At 37.5% G+C, this 20606-nt stretch overlaps 1 protein-coding gene across 2 annotated transcripts in view; it reads right to left on the reverse strand.

Annotated features, from left to right (window-relative positions):
• enox1.L (ecto-NOX disulfide-thiol exchanger 1 L homeolog) overlaps positions 1-20606 on the reverse strand; it is a 334042-nt gene that overhangs the window by 186685 nt on the left and 126751 nt on the right. For both annotated transcript variants that reach the window (XM_018247319.2, XM_018247318.2), the window contains one exon: positions 10144-10177. The gene's annotated coding sequence lies outside the window, so the exon portion shown is untranslated. The remainder of the gene's footprint in view (positions 1-10143; positions 10178-20606) is intronic.

Genomic DNA, 20606 nt, shown 5'->3' on the forward strand with positions numbered 1-20606 from the left:
TCTAAATCCAGCCATCTACCGGCCGGCCTGTTTGCTATATCTAATTAAATACTCTGCACACTCCACCTCCAACTTCTGGGAAATAATTTTTCTGTCTTGTTGAACTACAACTCACAACCACCCTCCACTGCTTCAAAAACTCCAGTTTTAACTTTTGGGAAATAACTTTTCTCTCTTGTTGAACTACAACACACAACCATCTTGTTTTTAAATTGGAAGCATATTACCAACACCAAGGAACAGTTCATTGTTTTTTCTCCACAGGAAAAGTGATTGCCCACCTGGATTGTATTTATTACTGATTTTCAAATTAATTATTCATAATTTATTCACTGTGTTTTCTGGCCGGCCAGTGTTTTTGTGATTATATATTAAATTGTACTTTTAATATATTGGTTTTGCAGTCCACCTTCTATTTATTTTTGTAAAAGAATGTTCAACACAAGCCCTATTCAATGAACTCATGATGGAACTCAATGAACTTATGATGGAAAGGGGGTATACTGACCCTTTAAATTCTTACTAATGTTTAAGGGAAAAGCACTTCACTTATAAGACCAGGGACAATTGGCAAGACCGGATATTGCTAGAAAGCTAACACCTGCTTGTTCCATGATACTCTCTCATACATCTTAATATAAACACAGAGGATTTATTATTACCTTCATTATATTTTCCCCTCCAGAATAATATAACATTATCCATAGAATGCATATAGTAAGACTTAAAGGGGAAATCCATCCTAAACCATTTCTTGTATAATGAAAGAAAATGTTATTTTAAGTAACTTTCTGTTAATAATAAGACATTAACTGGCTTTAAATGTTTTCTTTCGTGTAATTTCAGCTGAAGGCAGTATTTGTTTATGCTTTTTTGTTCTCTGGCTTTGACCACTGAAACCATGTTGCATTAGTTAGACCATCTATAGGTTTTTATTAGTTGGCTTACATTGTTGTTTTAGGAGTCAGAGGGAGGGAATTTCAGAGAAGGGATGTGGTTAGCTGTATGAAAGTCAGAAAGGAAAAATACTAGTAGAGGGCCAGAACAGAAATATACGCAATAAAAAGGAGAATTATGATAAAAGTGAAGTCTTGAGAATTGGGTATACAAGTAGCGCTATATAAATAAAGATATACATGCATATATAATAATATAAGCAGTAACAAATCCACTGTTCCATAACACTGCACTCTGTGGCTATTTCATGACATGAAAAAAGAAGAGCAGAAACGCAAAGCCTGTTTGTATTCAAACCTGCTATTCATGACCTGCTTGACTTGGCATTATAGATCAAAATGAAATTGGTATTTCTGGGAAGAAAAAAAAATGATATGAAAAACTGTGCAGAGATTATTCCATATTACCTGCTGGGAAACTGATATGTAATTTGATTTGTGATAGGCTTTAGCTTCTCATGTCCTTACATTCCTCTTCTGACTCTTTGTTGAACTCACACCTAGACAATGGCACATGCATCTTTTTCATGAACTCATTTTCCCCAAGTATTGTCATTTTAACATGCAATCCATAACTCCTTCCAGATAATAGGTAGGCCAGAGCAACATACCCTGGATCCAAGTTATTTTCTAGACAATATAGAAATGGTTATGAAAGCAGATAAACAGGATGGATACATTGACTTTATTTCAGATGGGGTCATTTAAATGTAAATGTTGCTTCTTGTGCTCCCCTCATTATCATTCCTGACCTCCAATCCCCATTATGAAAACAATGGAGTAGTTAACCTTTGCTCTAACTGGCTTCAGGCAGCTCATTAGGTGACACAGTATGTAACTGGCTTGTACATAGAAAATTAACAGGGAAGGCAGCCAATTAGCTACTTTCCCCCTACTGAAATGAGCACACTAGCGGAACACTAATGTCTTCTGGATCTTCCTGGGCCCACTTGTGACACATTTAAGATCCTGCCAGTACAATGTGTCTTGGGGCCTAAGTTGCATCCCTGGTGAACAGTAAATACAAATTCACAAAAAATAACAGACTGTGTTTCTTTATGTAGTTCCTTGTGGCTGAACACATGAAAAACACTCATCTGTAAAAGCCAAATGGGGTTATCTTATAAAAGACACTAAGTTTGCTCAGGGCTGTAACCAATAGCAACCAATCAGTAGGTAGAATTTTTCTGGTCACCTGTTTAAATGCAACCATCCTGTTGGTTGCCATGAGTTACTGCTCTTAGGCAAACTTAAGGGCATGTTTACGAACATTGGAGATAAATATTTGGAGAGATTTCTGGAGATGTTGCCCATAGCAACCAATCAGATCTTTGCTTTTGTTTTCTAACTTATAGGTGGCTGTTTAAATCCAATTGCTGATTGGTTGCCATGGCAACCATCTCCAGAAATCTCTCCAGATATGTGTCTCCAATGTTAGCAAACATGCCCCTTCACTACCTTATATTACATTTGGGGGTTAGAGAAGAATTAGTGGCACACAATGATTTCTCTTTTGCTGAGCAAGTAAAGTTGTTGTACCATGTTAGCAAGTCAAAATGTTACGGGGCAACCCTTTTGAATTAAAAAATAACAAAAGTGGTATAAAGGTGATACGAGTGGTGTAACTATAGAGGAATCAGGTCGAATTGCTCTATCTATAGCATTAGAATCCCCCTCCCCACCTCTCTTCTTCTTTAAATTGATGCGCTTGCCTGTATGTGGTGGAGGAGGGGGGTGTGAACAGCAGAGCAGGAAAGGTAATGCATGCCGGCCCCTCCAAAAAATTTTTAGGCAGGGGCCCAGCTTGGTCTTGTTTTGCCGCTGGGTGATACCTTTATTGGCTAACTAAAATAATCATAGCAAGCTTTCAGAACATTGGCCTAACTATGAATCCTACATACAATGCTGTTTTGGCACCTCTCCCTGAAAGGTTTAAGAACACATCAAAGCTCCAGTCTTGCTAATACAATCAACACCTAATTTAATGACATCATTGTGGATTATGATTAACAGTTTATTGGAGCAACATTCCAGAGGATATATACCGAAGAAAGATCCTATGTACAAGTTATTCTGAATTGAGAAAGCCAGTTGGATGACTGGTGAAAGGAAAAAAAACACTGCGAGTCCAGTTGATTTGACTTATTTCTACAGATTTTTTATTTCTACACCCTATGTTCTGTGTGTATTGACTGGCAATGGAACCATCTGTCAGGGCACACAAGGAGTAGAATTTGTCATGAAAATTAATTTTGCATTTTTGTGCCAAAATCAGCTCCGTGTATGTCCTGACAGGTGGGTGCTATGCCAGTCAGTGTCCACAATAGACGCAGTGAAAGACATGGGTTTGGCCTTTTCTTAGCAGCAAAAATGCTGAGTCTGCCTTTAGAGTAAAGGTGCATCTCCAAAAAGACATCCTCTAAACGTCATAGGAATTGTAATAATAACTTACAAAGAGAATACAAATCAAATAGTACAATAGCCGATCCTTTTGGTCTTCTGGTTAGGTCCTATGCAAAAACATGTTCAGTTACATGCCCCTAGACAGACAACCTATGTCCCTTCCCAAACCTTACTAAGATACTTGGGTAGTTGAGGATGAGTTTCCACTTAAAGTGGCACAGTTATAGGGTGGCCTAGACAATTCCCTTTGCGGCTGCCCATATAAATATGTTTTTTCTTCTGCCTCTTCACAGCAATGCTGTCATTTTTGCATGCAGTTTACTTTTATTAGCTGACAGTTCAATTTTTGTGTGTGAAAATGTTGCCAAAATGATCTAGAGTACAGACTTCAGCCTTTCATCCAGGTCACAGGAGCAGTGAGGGAAAGAAATGGTTTTCTTTTATTTCGTCCATCAAATGACAGGAAGCAGGCATCATGTGAATCGGGTATCGGCAGACATCATGTGAAGCAAAAGTGCTTGAAACAAATGAAGTACAACTATAATCCCTCAAGTCAGTGGAAGAAATTGATTATACTTATACAGGTACATTACCAATCCTTGTCTAATCAAAGCCTTAACTCACCTATTTAATCTTTCGCTCTCAACTGGACTGTTTCCTTCTCAACTAAAACATGCTCTTGTCACCCCCATTCTGAAAAAACCCTCTCTTGATCCCTCCAATCTTGACAACCTCTGACCTACAGTATCTCTCTGCTACCTTTCATCTCTAAACTAATTGAGCGCCTAGTCTACAACCGACTAACCTCATTCCTCTCTGACAATAACCTGCTGGACCCCCTACAATCTGGTTTTAAGCCACAACACTCCACTGAAACTGCCCTGACTCGACTAACTAATGACCTTTTAACAGCTAAAGCCAACAATCATTTCTCACTACTAATACTGCTTGATCTCTAAGCCGCATTTGACACTGTAGATCACCCTCTCCTCCTCCAGTCCCTCCATTCGCTTGGCCTTCGTGACACAGCCCTGTCCTGGTTCTCTTCTTACATCACCAATCGTTCCTTCAGTGTCTCCTACAATGGAGTAGCATCTTCTCCCCTACCTCTTTCTGTTGGAGTTCCTCAAGGCTCTGTCTTGGGACCATTACTATTCTCCATCTATACTTCCTCCCCGGGAAAATTAATTAACTCGTGGTTTCCACTACCACCTCTATGCTGACGATACTCAGATCTATCTCTCATCTCCTGATCTCAACCCAGAACTCCTAACTCGCGTCTCCTCCTGCCTGTCCGCTATCTCTACCTGGATGTCGCAACGTTACCTTAAATTAAACCTCTCTAAAACTGAAATGGTTCTCTTTCCTCCAACTAACACCGGTAACATCCCGGAAGTATCCATCATAGCTAACAATTGCACTATCACCCCCTCTCCCCAGGCCCGGTGCCTTGGGGTTACTTATTAAATCATGTCACTTCCACCTAAGGAACATATCCAAAATACGTTCATTTATCACCCAAGATGCTGCCAAAATTCTTATTCAATCTATCATCATATCACATCTAGACTACTGTAACTCTCTTTTAATTGGCCTTCCCCTCCAGAGACTGTCACCTCTCCAGTCTATAATGAACACTGCTGCGAGGCTCATACACCTCAGCAACCGCTCCTCTGCCACGCCATTCTGTCAATCCCTGCACTGGCTTCCGCTACCTTTCAGAATCAAATTCAAATTAATGACCCTGACATTCAAAGCACTTCATAACACTGCCCCACTCAACATCTCTGAACTCATCTATATACTCACCCAACCGCTTACTACGCTCCTCTACTGACCTGCTACTCAACTCTTCTCTCATTACCTCCTCACATGCTCGTATTCAAGACTCATTCAAGGGCTGCACCCCTCCTCTGGAACTCTCTCCCACGGTCTGTCCGACTTTCTCTCAACCTTTCTGCTTTCAAGAAACCTCTTAAAATGCAGTTCGTTTGACAAGCCTACCCTCACTCTGCTTAACTACCAAATGCAACACCACATACTGTACCACATTTCTCATCCACTTAATTCGATCTTGCGCACTCCCACACCTTGTGTATTACTCCCTTCCCTTTAGAGTGCATGCCCTTTGGCATAGGGCCTTCCTCACCTTTTATACCGGTATTGATTGTGATGTATGTAACTGCATATGTTTTATGTATATAATTCCTGTGATTTAGTTGTATAATCACATTTACTTTACAGTGCTACGCAATATGTTGGAGCTATATAATTACATGTTAATAATAAATAATAATAATAGGATGATTTTAAATTGCGAGCAGTGCTAAACATGCGCAAAGACACCATTTTAAACAAAGCTTGCAACTTTTAATTACATTCCTCCTAAAGTCGGCATTAAAGAAACACAATAGGATTGTTTTGCCTCCTATAAGGATTAAATATGTATTTTTGACCAAGCACAAGGTATGTTTTTAGTATTATAGAAACAAGGAAATAATTTTAAATTTTTTTGGATTTTAAATTTTTTAAAATTTTTGAATTATGCGTTTCAAATGAAGAATGTGGGAGATGGATTTCCTGAAATTCTAAGCTTTCTGGATAATGGGTTTCTACATAATGGATCCCATACTTGTACAATAAATGGTTTTATACACTGATCATACCAATTGCGTACGACAACAACGGTTACAAGAGGTAAAGATATATATCATTGCGACTAACTTGATACACAGGATTCTGGCTGACTTACAAAAGGATTTAATTCACATACTTCTGCCTTGCAGAGGGTGGCAATCAAAGGTTTAAACCAGCTGGATAGCATAAATGTGAAGTGAAGAATTATTATAGGATTACAAATGGTTTCAACATGGTGACTTCCAATATCTCCAAGGCAACGCTATATTGGGCACTTTGTTGCCCTCTGGGACCACCATTTTCCTCAGGTGACAAAATGGTTTTGCACTCTGTAAACAATCAGAATGCAGCACTGTGAGTTTAGGGAACGGAGGAATTTCACACCAATTACTTTTTTTGAGACTGAGCTAGACTTTAAGTACATGACAGGACCAGCGTGTGTCCCAGGAACTCACAAAAAATAAAACTGACCTAAACTATTATAAATATAATAAACATGTCTCATCACTAACCAGAGTACATTGCTTTCAGATACAAATGAACACTCTTTGTCCTGATGAAGATAGAATAAATTGAACTTGTTTATCTTAAAACACTTGTACATCATTGTATAGTAGAGCGCATACAATGATGTACCATATAAACAGTGCAAAACTTCTGGCTATAAAGCTACTATATCTTTTGTACAGAGAAGACAATCCTCAAGTTTTCAGAGTAGAAAAATTACAGAAAAAACATAGAACTTATATTTTTATTCTGGCAGGTGCTATACCCTGAGGAGCTATAGAAAGAGGATATTGAAGATGCCACAGGCTTCCTTTCTAAACCACCTTCCTCCACTTAGAATCCCCTTACTTCCTTGCCTTACTCTGCATTGCTCCTCATATTTCCCATTCCCAGACTTTCTTTAATCATATATCCTTCAATCCATCTTTCTCCCAATGCGTTTTTGCTCCTCCCCATTTGACGCCCCTATTGTGGAGCAGAGAGTTATTTTAATGGCTTTGTTTCTTGATAACATTTTATTCAGTTCTGCATTTTTCTGCAATATGTACATAATGTGTTTCTTCCACTACTATTTATTGCCGCTGGCAAAGAGAAAGTGATGGAACAGTTCGCTATAAATATTCTGTACTATCTTTAACAAACGGAAGAATTTTCATACAGTTAGCATATTTTTTTTCAGTCTGGAAAATTAACATATTGTGGCAATGCTACATAATATTTTACTTATTGTAATATACAGGTATGGGATCCACTATCCAGAAAACTCAGAATTATGGGAAGGCTGTCTCCCCATATTTTCCCATTTTTCCCTCGATTTTATCCAAATAATACATTTATTTCCTTTTTCTCTGTAATAATACAACAGTATCTTGTATTTGATCAAAAGTAAGATATAATTAATCCTTATTGGAAGCACAACCAGCCTATTGGGTGTATTTAATGTTTACATGATTTTCTAGTAGACTAAAGGTTAAAGATCCATTATCTGGAAAACACCAGGTCCAGAGCATTCTGGATAGCAGGTCCCATACATATATTTGTGTGTCCATCCTTGAAAAAGGTCCCAAGAGGGACCGAAACGTTGGAGTTAAAATTGCATGGAAGTCAGTAAGTTCACACAGTACTGTACCATCCACAAAGTCCAGTTGGCCATAATTACATGCTGTAAGGGTAAGATTAAGGGACAGAAATATCAAAGACCAAATAGGTTTTCCTGAAGAAAATGAACATTTTCTCACATGATTTTTGTTACATTTGTCATTGGTTTTTGTGTTTCCAGAGAAAATGTTCACAACAATTTTGCAACAACAGTTAACTTGCAAATGTGCTCCATACTGAGTTGATTGATTTGATAAAACTTATTAAAATGTTCACAAAGTGGAAATGATGTGAGGAGAGACGGCACTGAGCCCTGAAACATCTGTGTATCAATGCACTCATGCAATGGCGGGTCACTATTGTTATCCTTTTTTTATTTTTTATAAATTAAGCAATTTTTTGAGAGTTTTATTTTTCTTACTTATATTAATTATACAAATAATTCTCACACCCCCATTTTAAATTCTGGTGCAAAAATATTTATAAAATGCACTGGAAATAAGGTGCAATTAAAATTGATCATATTTGTTAGTGAATTTGTCTTATTAAAGTCTCTTAAAATTACACATTATAAATGAAGATATTTTGCCACTTAGTGAATACTGGTCATAATATTTTTATATATTTGCATAGTAGCATCCAAACATGATTAAATAGCTCATTCTTTAACTCGTTTTTTCAGCTGTAACTCTATTAAGAAGGATACTCCTAACCTGCTACCGTATATCAATCAGTATTTGTATGTAATTTCGAATTTTTCCTGTATCCACCCCTCTATTGTACAGCGTTGTGCAATGTTGGTGCTTTATAAATACATGTAAATAATACCAGTGTGCTTTAATTTCCAAATAAAAGAAAGATACAGAAAAAATAAAGTGGTGCTTAAGCCAGTCTTGATACAACCTATTGGCTTTTGGTTACTAAAACACAACTGAGTACTTTTTACTTTTTCTCTGCAACATGAATCTTAATTTGTAACATGTCCCATTGAGTACTGTTTATTAAATTGTACCCTGTGGCTTTCAGATGGCTCTAATCAGCACTCTGACTGCAGTTTAGTACAACAAGGTTGTATTGCTCGAAGGTTATTCATGGGCATTCCAATATGAACAAACCTTAAAGTAAAAGAAAAATACTGTCCCCATATAATAATTCAAAACAAGAGCTAACATATACTGTGTGCAGGCAATCATTGTAAGCCTTCCTAATAATTGTAAGCTCTTTGGGGCAGGGCTGTTTTTTGCCTCTTGTATCGGTTATTGGTTGTTTTTGTATGTTTTACGTATACAAGCATTTATTATACAGTGCTGCAGAATATATGTTTTATAAATACATGAAAATAATTTCGGAAACACATCATCATGTTGTCTCAGAATAAAATAATGAGAAGAGAAATGAAAATGTTGTTGCCTGAGAATGGGGTTTGGCCATCAGAATGGGGTCATGCATACAATATTTAAAAGAAGGAACAAATCGCATCGTTTCTGAGTACGGTAGTCTGCACAGAGAGATAAAACTGAACCTGTATTCAATACCTGTAAGTATTCATCAGTGCAGTGCTAATCTCAGTTCTGAGTGACCCATTAAAAGGAACCAAAATTTTAGTTGACTTAAGTTGCCTGAGAGAAGAGTGCCTGTGTCTTAACAGAGGCAGGATACCCAGCAACTGGAGGACACCCATACTATATAGTTGTGGTTAAACTCATGTTAAAAGTTGCCCCCTGACCTCATATTATTACAGAAATTATTACAGAAATGCAAAGAAGACATATTTCACCCTGCCCCGTCCATAAACATTATAAATTAAACTTGGAAATACGTATTTAAAAATCACTACAATAATATTTTGGTCTAGTAACTTGTCATGTTCAATTTATCTCTATATTGTTGCATGTAAGTGGAATGGTTTACTAGATAGACACAACTTGATATCATTTCCTGTGGGCTCTTTTTCTTCAAAAATACTTGGAACGAGATTCAAAATAGGCTTTGGCTTTTCAAGTACACTAAGGCCCCTTTGGAATTTAAAAGAAAGTCCAGATTGCAAATGTTGTCCAATGTACACATACCCCAAGTACGTCACACACATGTACATCCTGTAAGTAGCTAGGAAGGAAGGGAGTGATTTCATTGCTGCTGAAATCTAACAAATGGTGTTAAAAAATGTGCATGGACTCAAATAATTGGTTTTATAAACTAACTATCAATATTTAGTTGGGAATCCACGCCTGATTTCTATGTATCCCAAGCCAAAGGGACTTGCCCCAGTTCACAGGCAATCAGCATAAACACAGTTATATCCAAAGATGTGTCCCCAGGCTTTTTCATTGGTAAAAAAATATAAATTTATTTAAAGTTGCATTAAAAAGTTTTGATACATACTGACCCCACACGGTCCACCTTATGCGTTTCATACCCACCGGCACTTAGTCATAGGTGTCTCAATTAACAGCATGTTCAATTCGGAAATTAAACCCTGTTACTCCCTCCAATTTTTTTTGATTGTATTTCGATTGGTTTTAAAATTAAATTAAAAAGTCACCTGTTCAGCTGGGGCTCGTCTGGTCCTGATATACCTGCAGAAAGAGACATAGAGAACCACTGATAAAAATATCTCTTTAGACAGAAAACATATAGCTGATATTATATATATATATATATCTTATATGCATAAAATACACAAGAGCCATGAATATCCTGCAAATGATATCCTTATACATGGTGCTTAGTGATGTCATTGGTTAAAATTGGAGCTTAGTGATGTCATTTCTGCCACATGACTCAATGAAACTTGTGTATTATAATAAAGTACTCCCTCGGAGTTCCATGACCTGTATAAAGTGTGATGATGGAACTCCTCAGTAACTTATATTATCCTTATATTTTACAAGAGTGGGTACTTTATTCACTGCATTATCTATTACTGTGTATAAGGGCAGTTACAAGCAAGTTGGAAAAGGTGCTGTCCATCTAAACACACACACAGCCCATATAGTAAGTACAAAAGCAATGAAATAATGATAGGCGCCAACTGACCACTGTGTAGCATAGGCCTAAGAACCCACGTACATTGAAAATATATCTGCCATATTTCTAACCCAGGCTTTGCAGCACGTCATTAATATATGTATTTCTATTAACTATACTGGGAAGCAATTTAGTAATTGGCACACAGCCACTGGGTACGTACACCCTGTAATAACCATTCAACAAATTGGTATAAACCCAATGTGCCAGAAATATCATTTATTAAAGAACCAGTTCTACTCAACACTTCCTTCTCCAATATAAGGGGTTTATTAAAAAAACATTGAACTAGAGAATAATGAAGGATTTCCAGCAGTGTACAAATAGCATTTATTTTATTATTCTACTTTTCTGGCAGTCAAGAATGTATCTGAAGAGGAACTATCACAAAAATTAAAATTTGTTATCAGCTTTATCTCACAGACATAAGGGACTTTGTCAATATTATCAATTCAAAATGATGTCAGTAATTAAGTTAATATATGTATTCTACTTTCAGTGATCTCTCAATATCTATGCAGAGGTCAGATTTTCATTGATGGGTCAAGTCAAATACTTTGGTGTTAGCTCCCCAGCCAATGTAGAAGAGCTAACTGTCTTTAAACTAACCTACTGAAGTGAAGAGTAACTGGATTGTTTCAGAAATGGTATAGACTTTTGAACTGATTATAAGAAGAATGTTTCTTATTTCAGTGAGATATAGTTGATATCAATTGTAAATATTAATGATAGTTCCCCTTTAATGAACTGGCGTATTTGTTCAACACAGATGAATGTATCAATTGTGTGATTGCTGCTTTGAGCAATCCAATACCATTTTGTTATGGGTTAAGATTCAGTGACAGGGCTGACCTCTAACACCCCACCAAATAGATGATAAACAGTTTGGAAAAGCTCTTTCAATTCTTGAAAAAACATTCCAAAATGTAAAAAAAAAAGAACTTGATAAATATAAAGGGATCTGAATTTTTTCACCGAAAAGTAACTGTTGTTGCTGTTCAGTAATAAAAAATGCATATCTATAATAAATCAGCCCCTTAGTATTGCATACTAAATACATGGTAATATGTGTTCAGGACAATGCAAAACAAATTGCTCTTAGGAATTAGAACTCATTTATCTGCATCGCAATAAATAAAGATCAAGGCAATAACAACAAGGAGCCATACATCAAATAAGAGTTATTAAACATCCCATGTTTGATATATTAGATAAGAGGCTTTCAAAGCTTGGGATTATTAATCCTCTCCTCCTCTAGTGCAGGTCTCTATGAGTCATGCATCAATCAGTGACTTACTTCTAATGACAGAGGTATTTGTGCTTTTGAGACGTTAGCTAAACGGACTATATGTAGCCTCACAACTAATTAAGCAGACCGTGTTGCCTATTAGAAAAATATTCTCATGTGCTCTGAATTTTAAATGCAATTTACGTTACTATTGCTTTTCTTGTACAGGTATGTGATCTGTTATCCAGAATGCACGGGATCTGGGGTTTTCCAGTTAAGGAAACTTTCTGTAATATGGTTCTCCATTCCTTAAGGGTACTGAGAAATCATTAAATAACCCCAATAGGATTGCTTGACCTGCAATAAGGATAAATTATATCGTAGCTTGGATTAAGTACAAGGAACTGTTTTATTACTAAAGCGAAAAAGGAAATACTTTTTAATAAAAAATTGAATTTGATGGAAATTGAGTCTATGGGAGATGGCCTTGCCGCAATTCAGAGCCTTCTGGTAAACAGGATGGGATAACAGATCCCTTACCTGTGACATAGAGCAACAAAGTCTTAATTGAACCAAGCTGAGGATGAATTATGGCAGTTCTGTCACATAATAATAAATAAAAATGGTACACTGTATAAAGTTCAGGAAAGAATCTGCCTATCCTGTCAATCTCTGCTTCAAACTGAAATTATCTGACAAAACTTTTTTGCTCCAATTTTTCAAAATGTTGCCTCCATGTCTTGTATTACTGTTTTGAACCCTCTGTATTTTGACTTGACTATGTATTGACTAAACATCTACAGTACAACAATGGAATAACTAGATGTTCATGGGCCACCTCAGCATAAAAAAAAAGATACAGAGCACAGCATATTTTATCAATGGGCATGCTGGTCACAAAATATTAACTTGAGAAAACACTGGGCCCTACAACAAAATCTTTTAAGAGCCCATAAAAAAACCTTGGTAAGTTGCCAGTAGCTACTGGCTCTGCAGTCCCTTCTGTTATACCTTAATGCAAAACTCTGCACAAACATTTCATCCACTGACTTCAAATGAATGTTGAGGTCCTCTAAACAATCCATAATGTTACTCCTAGACTTAACAGGAAAAGGAAAATACTGGCACACAAAGCGTTTGCAGCAGGTAACCCTTGCTTTAATTCAAAAAGTGCGGAATGTGCAACGTTTCGGGGTCTTGCCCCTTTCTCAAGCATGGGGCGTGACCCCGAAACGTTGCACATTCTGCACTTTTTGAATTAAAGCAAGGGTTACCTGCTGCAAACGCTTTGTGTGCCAGTATTTTCCTTTTCCTGTTATACTTGGGAGGCTGCCGTGTCCTCTCATACTGAGCACCAAGCTACAATCGTCAAGGACTGCTGTGGGTGTGCGACCGCTCTATCTTGTTTCAGTACTCCTAGACTTAAGGCATCCATTCAAAGGTTGATCCCCTATATGACCATCTTTTTTTTGTTCAGATTGTTCAATCTGACAGCCTGAACGATTGGATTAACAACCACTGGGTGACATGGTGCATTGGGCTGATGGAAATGTCCAACCTGCCCCACAGACAAACCAACAGATATACATAGTATATAGATATCAGTTGGGATAAGCAGGTCACCACATATGTAGATGTATGAACAGCATTACTCATTTCCATTCTGAGATTAAGAAGAGATCACTAATCTAGAAAGCTCTACAAAAGTCTTCCCTGACTCATCTGCTACATAGGGTTGTCACCTGCTTTGGACCCAGGCAGCCTAGTTTTCTCCCAGATTGACGTGGTAATAGACCAATCACCAATAGTCATGTCATCAACCCACCGCCACAACGTCGTTGGTCCACCCAACAATGTCATTGGCCTACCCCCTGCCCGGACCATGCTTCAGGAAAATGTGGCAACCCTACTGCTACATGCTTACGCTTTGATACCCTACTTTGTGTTTATTTTAACAAAACATTTGGAGAGTTTCTAGTGCTGAGACTAGGCCTGACATCTTCTTTGGAAAAAAAATACCAGCCTTTCTACCTTTCTTTCCTATTAATAACATTGGCCTTAAGCATAGTTTTTATTGGCCAGTATAATACCGACCAGGTGGCAACCATAGCTGAGAACAGGCACAATAACCTAGATAAAATGCACATAAACAACAATTAAGACTATTTCATAGCTGTAAGGGAATGGTGAGTTCCTCTACACTTGTAACATAGTTTTTCACCGACACATCAAATGTTTCAGACAGAACTTAATACTTAGAAACTGCAGGTTTTTTTGTAGCAAATCAAGATAAACCATTTCCATTTCACTTTTCAGTTTCAGAATGATTCATAAAATGGCCAGGAGGTGCTGAAAGGAAGGGCACATAGGCCAATTGCTTTTCTAGGAAAGATCTGTAAGAGAATATTGCACTGGAGAAGTATATTTGACCTATGGCTTCTGATGAACTTTAAGGAATGTCTCTAGGCATCAGAGGCTCCTGCCTACAGAACAAGCACCATCAATATATCAAAGCAGGACTTCATCTGTACACCAAATGACTGGCCCGTATCAGTTTGGGAATGACATACTGGCTTAGAACCCATAGCTGAGATGTCAGCCTCCCACCCCACCAGCTGTTCTCAACTACATCTCCCAGCATCTGTTGTGCTGCCTGATAAGCAGCAGTTGAAAGCTGGAGGGCTTGACATTTCTGACATACATGGATACTTAGAAAACTGAAACTTTTGCAACACAGTATAAGATAAAGTTAGATATTTAAGTTAAATATATACAACAGACATTGACAGGAAGATTTACCAAAATTCTAAAAAAATCACTTCTCAGATTCTTAACCTTTTTCCACTGTTTTCACAGGCAAAAATGTCATATTATTATGCACAACTGCTTGCAAATATAATACAGATAAACTAGATACAACGTTGCCATTGGTTACAATGGTTCAAGACACCTCAGAGCATGGATACACGTTTAAAAGCAAATTCAAAATATATTTCAGCAATTTGTAGAAGAACTTGCTTTCATGTACAGTATAAATTGGGAAAAATATTTGCCATTGTAAATTAATTATGGTTGTGTGGGGGTCGGTGTATATATGGACATATATATATTTGTAAAATGCATTAAGCATACCTGGTCTGAGCATAGGTGATAGTAGCTACTGCATACTGTAGCGTAGGTGTAAAAAAAAAACCTGTATACAGTATACTGAGCACTGTGGTTAGCTAGCCAAGTTACTAAACCTACACAAAGAGGCCAGTGGTGAACAATTGTGTGCCAGCATTACACACTGTGCTGCAGTGACAGATAAACTTTCAGAAGTAGTGCCAGGTAACAGGATGGTGAGATTGTTTCCTTACTAATATCAGCTTTGGTCACCTTATTTTTAATATTAGTTCATGACTACTACACTTCTTGCTCTAAACCAGGGATCCCCAACCCCCACATTCAAATTTAAAAGGGCTGGGGAGAAAATCCCTGGGGGTGTCAAATAATGCCTGGGATTGGTTATTTGTTCGCCCCTATGTGGACTGGAAGCCTACAGGAGACTCTGTTTGGCAGTACACCTGGTTTTTATACAACCAAAACTTGCCTCCAATCCAGGAATTCAAAAATAGGCACTTGCTTTAAGGTTACTGGGAGCAACACCCAAGGGATTGGTGAGCAGCATGTTGGGCATCCAACAAGCCACTGGTTAGGGATCACTGATCTAAACAAGGCAAAATCTGAAAATAAAATGCTTCTTATGAGCATAATCAAAAAAATTAATAGTCATTTAAGATGCCCTCTGTATAAACAAACCATTGCCTCCTCATTATACAGACTACAGGCTTCTCACTCAACGGCTGATTTGTTGTGACTCAGGGTTAAAGTAACAGTAACTGTCAAAAGCAATAAGTCGTGAAACAAAAAGTCGTGTGGGAGCATAATTTATTGTGCCCTCTCCTTCATGCCCCTAACAGACTGTTTCATTTCTACATCTTTATAATTTATGCGTCCTACAATTCAGTAGGAAAACAGAGGTTTATGGAATGCATTTTTAAGCAAGTGTCCCTTAATAAAGTAGCCATATCCATCACAGTCCAGACATTTGCCTCTGCAGTGTTCTCTGTACTCCTTGGTGCCACTGGCACTAGTACCTAACAAAAGAATACATACTAGTACTACCTGTGAATATTTCAACCATTACAGTAACTGCAATTTGTTTGTAAGATCTGCTGCCTCTCATAACGATACGCCAGAGGCAATCTGGTACCCAGTCCCCATAGCACCCTGGTTTAAATGCTGAGCATTGTCACGCTACAGCGCTGTGTCTCCAAGGATTCCTCTTACCTGCGTGTCATTGTGTAGCAAAATGTTTAATTGAGTAAACAGGTGCTTTTATGTTGCTAAGGGATCATAATTAAAGTTCCTAGGAAAATGTGCCTAATTGTATGCACCTGCCAGCATGGAGAAAATGAACATGTCCTACACAATCTGATACAAAGAGACAACGTGTGGCCCAGATTTAACAATGAACTTGGTGACATCTCACTAGAAGCACTTTTGTCTGAGCCTATTAATACAAATCCAGTGCAGCACATTCTGTCAGCTGAGGTCACCTTTAATAGCAGCTTCCTACACTTTGCCTGTTCCCCGTCTGAAACTCCTGCCACTTTATTGCGTGCATCTGAATGTGGGTGCATGTATGTAAAATAACTTGTCAGGATGCAATTAGCTTCATTTCCATATCTGACAATCTAATTGCTAATTGGATTAAACTTGTGTACTGATTTGCAGGATGCAGGCTATGATGAGAACATTTTCCAGACACGGCAGGGCCACAGGCAAGTGCTGTCAATATCAGGATTTAACTTTACATATTGGTGTGCGACAAACAGCCCTCCTGCCATCGCTGAACTTGGATTCTCAACGTGATAGATTTTTACCATTCTACATTTTATCATAGGCTTGCCAGGGCAAACATTTAAAACCAGACACACATATGTTGCCTATTTAGTTAAGCAATTACTTTAGATTTAGATTTTAGATGCCTGCTGCAGATATCACTGGTTTCTGTATTGAGCATCTAATGTTAGCGCTAATAAGCCATTTGGAATGAATATTTAATACATGGCTGCTTTTTTAAAGGAGAAGTTGCAACTGTAGTTCAGCAATAGCTGGAGATTGACATGGGTGATATTCCTCTTTAAGAATGCCTTGCCTGTGTTATAAAATGCACAATATAAAACATTTAATTTGGTCCCATCACGTAGAACAGGTGGTGACCAAACAGATGGCTCTTTATCTGGCAGCTTGCCCATAAGCAGTACCTTGTATTACCCTTGATACTTTTCTACTTTAGGACTGGGTCATCTTTTTCACTTGTATACGTTTGGTTGTATCCAATATGAACTGACCTTATTAAGGAGCAACCCATTAGACAGAGACCATATCTGTGGAGTGGTATTATTATGTACCAGTGTCTCCTCTGCTCAGCAAAACCAGGAAGTAGACCGTTTTGTAACAGGAAGTTACAGAGTGAAAGTGGTTTCATTTTCTTGTTTAGCTTGTTTAGAGATAACAAAAAACATAGCTATTTCTTAAGAACAAATACAATCCTTATTCATTGAGCTGATGCTGAAAAATGTGGTATACAGCCATGTCATATAAACTGATTTTCATTCGATGCACTATATTTTGGCTCAAGGCAAGGCTATTAGGTTTAATTTTTACTAGCATTGTATGGGCATTCTGAAAATGAAGCTGGGGTGGAAGATAGGATAACCCCCCAATAATCACATCCCTTTCAACATCTTCTTTTGAGCCATACCTTTAACCCATCTAACAATGCTCATTTACAGTCATATATTCCTTGGGTCAAATTTAAGCCCTGCCCATTTATGAAGTAACTGACCCCTTAGCTTATCATTTAAAGGGGCGGATCATCTTTAAATTAAATTAAATTATATGTTAATGTCCTTTTTCCTAGCAACTTTGCATTGGTCTTCATTATTTCTTTTTTTATAGTTTTTGAATTATTTGCCTTTCTCTTTTACATCCTTCCAGTTTTCAAATGGGGCTCACTGACACCAGCAGCCGAATAACTATTGCTGAGCTCACAATTTAGTATTGCTAATTTTTATTTTTTATACTTAGCTGGTGAAATTTCAAACTGGAGAACTGCTGAACAAAAAGCTTAATATCTGAAAAAACATAAAACAATATTAAACCAATGGCAAATTGTCTCAGAATAGTGAACAACCCCTACAGAAAGCCATGTTTGATCTGCCATTCTTTATAATAGGAAGCACAGTGATCGACCCAAAATGTAGAAGGACATATTTATGGACATAGCAGCCTATTGTCTACTCATGGCAGCTCCTAAGCCACTCAATGGCAAACATTTATCAGAAATTCTGTCAGTTTATCATAAGGTATCTTCCTTCAGGGTACTATAAATATGCTGTGACAGAGCATATATAAATGGATTAACAAACTCCTAGATGCTGGCCAGCCATAAATGCAGATTAAAACCATGGCACCTCTGGAGTGAAATTCCCCAAATAACTAATATACTTTTGTTTCGCTTACTCTTTACCAGGCGTAACTAGAACTCAATTTCTGCCAGTTTGGGGAAGCAAAGATCAGGTTGCTGATGTGTGCTTCTCTCCGGGAATACTCTTTTCAGCTGAGCTGTGTTAGGACTTATTGCAATGATTCCCAGAGCACACACTTTTATGAAGCAATCCTCTCTCAGAAATGTGATTTTAGAATCATCGGAGAAGAATGTCATTTCTGCTCATTCTGCTCTCTCCGTCACCGGGTGGGAAGCTGTACTGACTTTTCAGATGTGGGGCTAAATATAATAGTTCACGTATTTGGGTTAAATGTTTCTTCTGGTTAAATGCTTTTAATTATTAAGTGAGGAAGTCAAGAAAAAAAATGTATAAATAAAAAAAATATGTAAAGAAAGCATTTATTGGCTATTGTTAAATAAATATTTCACATAACTTCATTAATGTGCTTCTAATTAACACTGCACATATGCTCACAATGCAACATACAATATGGAGTAGCAGGGATTAGGCTGTGCCTTTTTGGCATGAAACACTCTCTCTATCTCTGGAAATTATCCCTACACTTCTTTTGTTTTTTGGATATTTTAAGTGGGAGATCTGCTGTACAGGTATGGGATCTATTATACAGGAATGGGATCTGTTATCCAGAATATTCAGGACCTGGGGAAATCAGCATGAGGGATCTTTCTGGAATTTGGATCTCCATACCTTAAATCTACTAAAAAACATATAGGATTGTTGTGTCTCCAATAAGGATTAATAATATCTGAGTTGGACTCAAGTACAAGGTTCTGTTTTATTTTTACAGAGAAAAAGGAAATACTTCCGGATAACTGATCCCATAGCTGTACCTTAAAGCTACGAAAAAACATTTAACATTTCCCAATAGGATTGTTTTGCTAATTTACATGTTTAATGCTATTTTACAATGTACTGCTTTATATTATCGATAAAAATTAGAAAAAAAAGCCTTGCCCTCCTACACCAAGTATACAAAAGTAGAAAAGTTTTTATTTAACCAACATCTTCACAAAAAAAGCGAACGTTGGATTTTGTTAGAACGGAAGTCTTTTTTTCTTATTTGTACTGATGCTCAAGAGTCCAACATTCTGATCAGAGCAATTAGGCAAAAATCTGCTGATATAGTGATTGGGCCAAACAAAGTAGATTATTCCGTATCCTGGAAGCTTTACTGCTTTCTTTTCTGATCCTCATGCATTAGGGCTTTTACACATCAGCATTTTTTATGTGTTTTACAAACACATGCCGAGTAAAAGTGTATATATTGTATTTATGTGCATTTTCCAAAAAAAAAATGCACATAAATGTGTTTTCATCAGTTCCAAATGCAACACTCTGTTCTATTGGTTTCTGAATGTGTAAGAAAATGCTGTGTCCATAAAAAACATGATGAAACAGAAATGAAATAAAATGCGACTCTGAAAGCTCATGAGTACAATCAGGCAGAATATAATGGAGTCAAAAGGGGGTGAATACCCCTGTCAGCTCATGGGAAGGTGGAAGTTACTGGCAGGTTTCCCCCCTTTCACCAAGGCATGGCGCAGCTTTATTTCAAGCTCAACTGTGATTTGCCAGGATGGGTAGTGCAGCAGCCGAGGGGTTAACAGGTGTCTGGGATCGGTGTAGGGCCCTGTAAAGGGGTATAAAAGGGGAACCAGGTAAGTTACCAGCCTCTTTGATCTTCAGTGTCACTCCTGGAAGAATCCACTCCCCCCCCCAATTAGGTGAACTTATAGCATAGTAATATCTTATACCTATTTTTTTTTTATTATTTTGTTAAACCCCTGACTCTTGTATGGCAGGGAATTTAAGCAAGGGTTAATTTCATGGCGGCCTACCTGAGAAGTTAATCAGAGGCTGGTTATCTGTTTAAAACAAAGAGTAATTTTTTCTAGGAATCCAGTATCTGTAAATAATAAAAATAACCAATAAACAAGTTGGGGCCTTGCACCCCTATTTAACTTGTGTGTGTCTATATTTATTTTAGTTTCTGGGTTGGTATTGGGAAGTATATGACCTACCTTTCCCATGGATTCAGATAGCTATGTGTTTAGATGAACTCAAAAATGCAATAAAAACACCCATGTTTTAATCAGTAATCTGCATTATATTTCTTCATCCAGAAACCCTTGAGAAAATTTTAAAAATGGTCAGTACCCTGTAGCAGCA

This window comes from Xenopus laevis, chromosome 2L (genome assembly GCF_017654675.1).
Source record: "Xenopus laevis strain J_2021 chromosome 2L, Xenopus_laevis_v10.1, whole genome shotgun sequence".
NCBI classification, from domain to species: domain Eukaryota; kingdom Metazoa; phylum Chordata; class Amphibia; order Anura; family Pipidae; genus Xenopus; species Xenopus laevis.